At 48.0% G+C, this 9055-nt stretch overlaps 1 pseudogene; it reads left to right on the top strand.

The window, feature by feature from the left end:
• Nucleotides 1–5542: 5542 nt before the first annotated feature.
• LOC147729908 (uncharacterized) lies at nt 5543–8334 on the top strand (annotated as a pseudogene).
• The last annotated feature ends 721 nt before the right edge of the window (nt 8335–9055 follow it).

The following is a 9055-nucleotide window of genomic DNA, read 5'->3' as shown; positions in this document are numbered from 1 at the left end:
CCAATGAAGCACCCGTGTCAATAGGGCTATTTCCTGAAATTCTCATAGCCATTGATTTAATGCCACCTTTAGCTTGTACCCATTGTCTGATAGGGCTGTTTTCTGCTATCGCCTTCATAGTAGTGGGTTTAGGTTTATTTATGACCTTCTTAATCTTATTCTTGGTTTTGTTTTTTAACTTTTTAATACTGATAGCTTTATCTTTATCTTTAGTTGAAGATGAAGGTGTATTGTTGCCCAAATAGGAAAAGTCACAGTACTCCTCATCTGTCTCAACACCATCCACATTTTCCAGACACTCAGCCCCTAGAGTTTCCTTTATTTCTTTTACCCCCTCTGTTTCCATACTGAGCCCCACTTCAGCTAGCACTTTGTCTGTTATAATAGATGAGGCTTGAGTAGATTGTGTAAATTGTTTATCATTTACACTAAGATTTTCCGCAGATTGTGTCTCTAAGTGAGTTGGAATTATATTGATAGTTGCTAATGAAGATATAGTTTGAGTAGTCGAGGCAAGAGAGCCAGTATCTGCTCCAGTTTGAAAGTTAATAGCAGTTTTAGCAAACGGGGCACGGTCATTTAATGTATTACTCACATTCGCGACATTAGCATTGTCCACTTTAGCTCCCATTGCGGCATTCATTCTCTGGCTCTTCCCTTTATCTACAATGTTGCTCCCTGTTTCAGACATCAATAAATTAGCTTCCGTTGGTAGCAATAAAGTATCATCAGATGCTGAGTTAATCTTAGAAACTCCCGCTCTCTCCCCCAGTTTCTCTTGCCTACCCGTAACTTTCTTGCTTGCATCGAAAGTCATCTCAGACGTAGCCGTTTGAGATTCCAATATCGCTGTCACGCCACCAATATTTCCAGCAGGATCTGGGTCCGTGGAATTGGTTGTCGTCGTCGACGCTTGTTTAGCTGCCGTTGTTGTCATCCGGGTGCTTCGTCCTTGAGGCTTCAGCGCCATCCCCACGTAGTTCGTTATCGCTGCAACCGTTGGTGAGGAGGAGCGCCGATAGACCTGTAGGCCAAACCAGCTGACCGCAAACCAGCCCTTCGATGCCCCAGAGGCTAGGCGCGGTAGTCGAATGAAGCGGAGTAAACTCCGCACTCGGCTCTCAATCAGCCGAAATTGCAGCATCTGCCCAAGTTCTGGCCACGCTTCACTGCCACTCAGCCTCCGTAGTCGAGCAGCTCCAAGCCGTGCCGTGACCGCAATGCGCTTTCTCACCCCAAGAGTCGGCTGCACGCAAGCAGTATACTTGCAATCAACCTTTACCTCCCGCTACGGTAAGTGAGCCGCCAAGCAAAATCCTGATAGTTCACACTTTACTAGTGATAAAGTACGATGTCGCAAGTAGAGCAAAATCAGCGAAAAGCACGGTCCGACATGATCACAGCCCGGACCTCAGCCAGCGTTCCTCCGCACTGGCGGTGTCAATCTGCCATTTTGGACCCCCGCAAGGCACTCTGATGCTGCAAGAGCCCTGTATACAGTTGTCAAAACTACAAATTATTTAAAATAAAACCATACACTACCTGGTGCGGTTGCAAACTCCCATTTTCCTATGGGAGCATTTGCTGCGGCCATACACCGGCCGTAGCCCATGCTCCCATAGAGAAATGGGAGTATGTGTAAATCCTTGCACCATGTGGCAGGCATCTCATGGTGCATGCCACATGGCGCAGAGATTCACAGGGGGGCACCATAAGGGCCCCCTTGGTCCACAGCCAGAGGCTGCAGGGTGAAGGGAACCCTGCTAGGAGGTCCCCAATGTCACTTTCTGACAGGCTTTCCATGTCGGAAAGCCTGACATGGAAAGCCTGTTGGAAATCAACATCATAATCCCAACTGCAGAACCGCTGTCCATTGGTATTACATTCCAGTCTTCGACTGGCCAACAGGTTCAAGACCCGTCGGAATCCAGCAAGAATGACTGTCCACTTTCACTTTCGACCGCCTGCATCGTAATGCGGCAGTCGAAACTGAAACCACGATGAAACTTGGAAAGCCTCCGACCTGTGGTCGGAGGCTTTCCGGGTCTCATCGTTATAAGGCCCTAAGTAAAAAAAAGGGAGCATTCAAGCATACTGTTGGAAGCTGTCTGCCTTTTCCTTGGGAAGAGATCTTATCTTAACAGTGAATGGGGCTTAAACAGTGTGAACAGCTTTAGTAGAAGTATCGTAAATGCATGGAGCCAGAGAAAGATAACAAGAAAAAAAGTTCCACACAAAAGCAAATGAACAAAGTAATTGGGCACTGGGAACTGAGAAAAGCCCTTTTTAAGATTTATTTATTGAGTTTTATATAGCGCTGGCTAGATCCGGAGGTATCAGAGCGCTTTACATGAGGAACATGCTTACAAAGTTACATCAGTTTCTGGAGCTTAGTTACAGGAATTATATTGGTACAAAAGCATAGCATAAACAAGAGGAAAAAAATAGGCAAAGGAATAGAAGGATAGGGGAGAGAGGGAAGGAATAGATGAGGTAGGGGAGAATAATGAAGGGAGAGGAGGGGGAGGGTATAGGAGGCACAATGGGGAAACAAGGAAAAACAGTGTCTGACGTCCGGCTGGGTAGGTGACGGCCGAGGGGTGAACGAATGCCAAACTCCTCTATAGCTGCGTGGGACAGCTCCACTGGTCATCACCAGGTTGCTCGGGCACCGCAGTACATGCAAAGAAGGTCATAGTTTCCGCCTAAAGGGGCATAGTCCAAAAAGTTCCATTGAGTGCGCCAGTCACGGTGTACGGTGCTGTGCTCCAGAGGTAATGGGGTGAAAACCCAGGCCTCCGCTGTGTGAGACTCCCTAGTCGCTGTAGACTCTCTCAGAGGGGTCTCTGAGACTCCAGGATATAAATGCTGGATCCCTCCCCAAGAAGGGGAGAAAGAGTGCTTTGGAAAGGGGCACACTCATGGTGGCCATTATTAGAAAATTGGTGTGACAGATGTCCCCAGAGGCGACAATAATGACCTAATTTCGCATCCATGTATATGTTATATGAGTACTAGTTCCCAAACTGCCTCTCAGCCTCCAGATCCTGGTTTTCAAGTGCGTCTCCCACCCCTCCCCCGCTGGCGTCTCTTCAGTGTGCTCACTATGCTTGATTTCCTTCATTAAGTCAGGCTGTTGTTCTATAGATGATAGTTGGTAGATGTCAGGTATGAGCTCGTAGGTGCTTCGTGTATTTGAGGAGGGCAACTATTATACACTATTATATCCATAAAGCGATAATGAACGCTAGATAAATATGTAGTGCAGTTAAGTGTCCGTTAAGTTATGGTGGTGTTTGACTGGATTAGCAATCTCTTATTGAGGTGAGTGGTGCTGAAGCCCTTTCTGGATCTGTTGATGCTGCTGGTATTTGCTGGTAGTAGGTGCTGCCAGCAGATGTTAGATGATATTAGGTAAATATGTGCGCTCTTGGTAGCTCTGGGAGGTACAGAACCTGTTGGCCACAATATAATGTAGAGCTAGGCTGGTTTAATAAAATTTAGCTGATTCTTCATTTTTAGGTGTTCATGTTGGTGGATTGTCTACACATAACTCTGGTTGTAGAACAGGTCATTCCATTTTAAAATCGGTAACAGAGTCAGGTAAGTATGTTAGATTTTGAGTAAAGATTGTGGAGCAGGACACTCCATTATAAAGTCAGGCAACAGAGTCAGGCAAGCATGTTAGTTCTTGAATAGAGATACCACAGTAAGGAATTCTATGTCAGGAAGCGAAGGCGAGGATTATGCTTTGCCTTTCTTCATTTTATTGATAGCAATTTAAAAGAAACAGAAAAAACACAGGCTGCCAACTACATGTATATAATCACAAAAGAGGGGTGAGGGTCAAATAAGTTTAGACTCTGCCACCCAGAACCCACAGAGACCTATAATTGTACACACAAGATGGGTGGGTAGAGTAAATAACAAAACAATATATACTAATACAACGAAAAATAGAGAAAGCCCCAATAGGGCAAATCACTCTATTTGAGAAAACTGCCCTCACTCACATACCAAGGTATGTGACATGCTTCATCATTGGGCCTGCTTACAATACGCCCTGGTGTACCCCACACAGGACGGAGCATAAGGGAGGGGGGAAAAATAATAAATTTCTCTTAACACAACATATAGTCAAAACAGACTGAACGAACACAACACTTAACACATCAATATGGTGAAATCGTGCAAACACAAAGTGTTTTCAACCGAAAAGTGCGACAAAAATGTGCAGTATGAGGAGTGATTTAAAACTGATTAAAGGTGTCAACCAGAATACAACCTTTATTAGACTTTTCTTGGCACCTCTACCAGGATTAAAAATAAGTGAACAAAGGATGGGAAAGCGCCTTCAGGAGATAATTAGGAACCTCAAGGCTTCCCTCCTACCACTGCCAGAGTCAACATGTTTCGACCGCTCTTGATACGCCTGAAAGGTCACTCCGGTCTTCTTCAGGACCGTCGCATTCGGTATCACTCAGGGTTCCCCCGTATTTCGGAGAAAAATTATTACCCCAACAGGGAGGTAGGTCCAATTAATCCATACCACTTCTGTACAATATGTGGAGAGTGTCCCCTCAAATGCGGGAGAACATTCGTGAGTTTATGTCATTTATGTACTCGTACTGGTGTCCGGTGTAGAGGACGCCAAAGAACACAATCGTTCTGAAGGCTTGTCCTGGCTTTATCTTTCACGACCCGTGGCACCGCGTGGATCCTGAGAACCTACCACTGATGAACTTCTAGGATAACTGTGCATAGCTGCAGCTAATAAATTTGGTTTTCTACGCTAACAGAGTATTCTGTGTCTCTGTACAGCAAGGCAGGTGAACTCGGAGATTTCAGGCGTGCCCTGCACCGCCAGGCCCTTAAAGGCCCGGTTCTTCAGCCTTTCTTCATTTTATTGACAGTAATTTAAAAGAAACAGAAAAAACACAGGCTGCCAACTACATGTCTCATGAGGCACAGCAGTAACCATGGAAGCCAGTCCACCAATCACAGTGCAGCCGAATCCATAAAGTAACTCCGTCGCTGAAGTCCGTCCTCTTTCTTCATTTGCTGCCCCTCAGTTAAGTCCCTGTGCATTATAACTGCGTTTTCAGGATGTTGTGGTGGCAGTTTATGTTGTGACAGCTTGCGCTTGTTGTATTGTTGTGGCGGGTTTCTCCAGCTGTGTAGCAGATGCGGGAGGCTGTGGCTTGAGCGTCTTGTGCATGCGCATGCGCTGTGTGGTGCCGTTTCTGATGAGATGCGCTGCCGGTGCGTCTCCTTCACCACAGTGCCCTTTGCGCCCATGTGGGGATAACGCTCTGAGGCTTCTGGTGCTTCGTTTCTTTTGTTGTTCTGTCTATCCCCCCTGGCACTGACACCGCTTTGCGATACGTTTGAGGGCTTTGCCCAAATTTAAATTTGGTGGTCTCTTTTGTTTAAAAAATAAATAAAAATTCAAGCTTTTATTTATACTGCTTGGGACACCTTCTCTATATAAAGAATTTTTCTTTGAGGCACTCGTGTTGGGGGGAACCCTTGATATTTTACTAGGGTGTGTTTGTGTATGGGTGCCCGACCCTCATTAAATATGCAGTCTTCTGACCATGACTATATTTCTGCTCCCTCTGCTGAGGAGCAGCGCCCCTAGGCACACACTCCTGCAGAGGTGAACAAGCTCCTTTCTTCGGCCATCGTCCAGGCGCTTGCACCTCTGCAGGACAGCGTTAACAAGTTGTATGACCATGTTTTCAAGACCGGCTTTGGGATTCTGGGAGACAGTGGGGCTGGGCCTAGTGGCATTCACTCTGTAGTGCCACGTAAGGCCGTTAAGCGTGACGCGGGGCACCTGGAGGGCTTCAGCAAGCTTGCTGAGGTCTTTCATAAGAGTGCACGCACACTGCGAAGCGCACCCTACCGGGAGGACGACTTACCCGGCTATACTGGTGGCGAGCCCACCCCAGACTTTGACCCTGAGGAGGGTTTTCCCGAAGGCGGAGAGGGTGAGGATGAGGAGGTGTTTGAGGATATCGACAATTCATCTGATGTTTGATTCAGGCAGGTCTTGGCGCCCACGGTCTTCTTGCTCTGATGTTGGTGATGGGGATCAGGTTCACGCTGATATGTTTGACCCTACCTGTATCTTTCATCCTGATTGGGTCCCTGATTGGGTCCCTGATAAGAAAACGGCGGATTATGTTGCCGCAAAGATTAGACAACCTCTTTCTCAAGAGGTGCGATCACGTCATAGGTCTAAGTGTCCTAGACCGTCTCTCCTCAATGCTGTTGCTAGTACCCCTGAGTTGGACCCCAAACTTTGCACCTTTTTTGCGAAATACATGAAGGATCCTGAAAAGGGTATAGACTGTTCCTGGAGGGCTTGTCAGGACAAGCGTCTTGATGTTGTGGGACCACTAACTAAAATTATTGAATTGGCGGAACAGTCCCGAGAGTCAGGTCTTCCACTCCCAACGGATGATGTTGCGGGTTGGGCGCAAAGGGCAATGTGCCTCTTGGGCAATGCCTATCGTGCGCTCTCCGCTGAGCGTCGCCGTTTCCTCCTTTTGAAAATTGACCCCAAGCTGGGTGAGCTGTCTTCCTCCGAGGCGGGTTCTGTAGCTCAGGGTAATCTCTTCGGTGACCCTTTCGTTAAGGGGCTAGGGAAGTTTGTGGCCACCTTTTCTGCCCTGGATAAGGCTCAGGCTTCCATGAAGAAGATATTCCCTAAGAAGGTTTTTGGTGGGGCTGGACAAGGCAGGGGTCACTCTTCCGGCCGGCAGTTCAACCAAGGTCCCAATAGAGCCCAGGCGAAATGAAATAATGGATGGAACGAAGGCAGACAAGGAACCTTCTATCCTTCCCGCGGAGGCAAAGGACAAGGCAGAGGCCGTGGTGGCAACCAGAATTCCCAAGGATTCAATGGTAAGCTTGGAAATCCTCTCTCCTGTTCGTCTGGGGGGCAGGATTTCTCTGTTTCTGGCAAACTGGGCGGATTTACCATCAGATCCTTGGGTGTTAGAGACAGTCCAAGGTTTTCACATAGAGTTCTACGGGTCTCCCGTACAAACTTCTCGTCCTCGCCCTTTGGTTTTTTCAGACTCCGAGACCGACCTGATAGATCTCGAAGTTCTAAATCTTCTTTCAAAAGGTGCTATTGCCCTCTCCCATCTTCATCCGCGGGGATTTTTAAGCAATCTCTTTCTGGTCGAAAAGAAAGAAAAAGGCTTCAGACCAGTTATCAACCTCAGGTCGTTCAACGAGTGGTTGGTTTATCGCCACTTCAAGATGGAGGGCATCCATCTGCTCAGAGATCTCGTCCTGCAGGACGATTGGTTGGTGAGGTTGGACATCAAGGATGCCTATCTGTTGGTTCCCATCTTTCCCCCTCATTGCAGGTTTCTGCAATTTCAGTGGAAGGGTCCGACTTACGAGTTCAAAACTCTTCCCTTTGGTCTCTCCTCAGCTCCTTGGTGTTTTACCAAGCTTCTTCGCCCTGTGGTGGAACATCTCCACACCAAGGGCATTCGGCTGGTAATTTACCTGGACGATATCCTGCTCATGGACCAATCCAGGGATCATCTTCTTCTTCACCTTCAGATAACTATTTCCCTATTACAGAATCTGGGGTTTACCATCAATGTCCAGAAATTGGACCTGGTTTCCCAACAGAGCATGATCTTTCTAGGCTTTCGCATCGACACGAGGGATGCCACCTTGAATCTTCCTTCTCAGAAGATTTCAAAGATCAAGAAGGAGATTCGACAATTTCTCCGCCTGGACAGGATCTCCCTTCGGCAGCTGGCCAGGATTGTTGGTTTACTATCGTCCTCGATTCAAGCCATCTTTCCGGGTCCTCTGCACTACAGGGCCCTGCAGAGGTTGAAAGCCTCTCACCTTCGCAGGGGTCTCACTTATTCGGCATTGATCTCCCTTTCCTGGGAGGCCAAGTCGGAACTTCTTTCGTGGATGGATCATATGGAGGCCTGGAATGGGCAAGCAATCTTCGGTTCCCGTCCGGATCCTGTGATAGAGTCAGATGCCAGTCGCCTGGGCTGGGGTGCCAGATGCGGCACTCTCTCGGTAGGAGGCCGGTGGACGGAGGAGGAACTCCTTCTCCATATCAATTGCCTGGAACTTTTGGTGGATTCCTTTGCCATTCGATCTTTCACGACCAACAGAGTGTCCTGTTGTGTCCTCCTCAAGATGGACAACACGACGGCGGTGAGGTACATCAATCGCCTTGGAGGTACTCATTCAAAGATTCTGGTGGATCTAGCCAAGGATTTTTGGCATTACTGCCTCCACCGTTCAAATTTCGGTGACGGCGGAGTATCTCCCGGGTGATCAGAATTGTGTGGCGGACTGGAACTCCAGGAATTTCAGGGATACCAGCGATTGGAGACTGGATCCCAGAGTGTTTTCTCAGATTGTGCCTTCCTCTAGTGGATCTCTTTGCTTCCAGATGGAACGCTCAAGTTCCCAGATTCTTCAGCTGGAAACCGGATCCGGGAGCAGAGGCTGTGGACGCCTTCCTCCAGGATTGGTCGGGGATTCCAACTTACGCCTTTCCCCCCTTCCTTTTCATTCAGAGAGTTGCAGTCCAGGTCCGCAGACAGAGAGCCTCTTTGATCCTGATCACTCCAATCTGGAGAGCCCAAATTTGGTTTCCCTCCCTTCTCGAACTATCTTGGGACAGACCTCTTCGGTTACCGTCTTTCAACAAGATCCTCTCAGATCCTCTAGGACTTCCTCATCCCTTGTTCTCCAAGGCCATCTACATCTTATGGCTTGGAGGATTTCCGGAGACAGTGGACTGACGTCTCGCTTTCAAGAGAGGCTGAACTCCTCATCCAACAGGCTTGGGCCCCAGGTACTACCAAGCGGTACAGATCAGCTTGGAGACAATGGGTTTGTTGGTGTGTGGCGAAACACCTGGATCCCATGGGCGCCTGCGTTGCCAATGTTGTGAACTTCCTTTCAGAGCGTTTTCACCAGAATTTGGCTTATTGCACTATCAACTCTTTTAGATCAGCCATTTCTGCTGGTCACTCCCCGGTGGATGGGG

The sequence above is a fragment of the Lissotriton vulgaris genome, chromosome 2_1, assembly GCF_964263255.1.
Source record: "Lissotriton vulgaris chromosome 2_1, aLisVul1.2, whole genome shotgun sequence".
Lineage (NCBI taxonomy): Eukaryota > Metazoa > Chordata > Amphibia > Caudata > Salamandridae > Lissotriton > Lissotriton vulgaris.
This window is presented reverse-complemented; position numbering and strand designations above follow the sequence as displayed.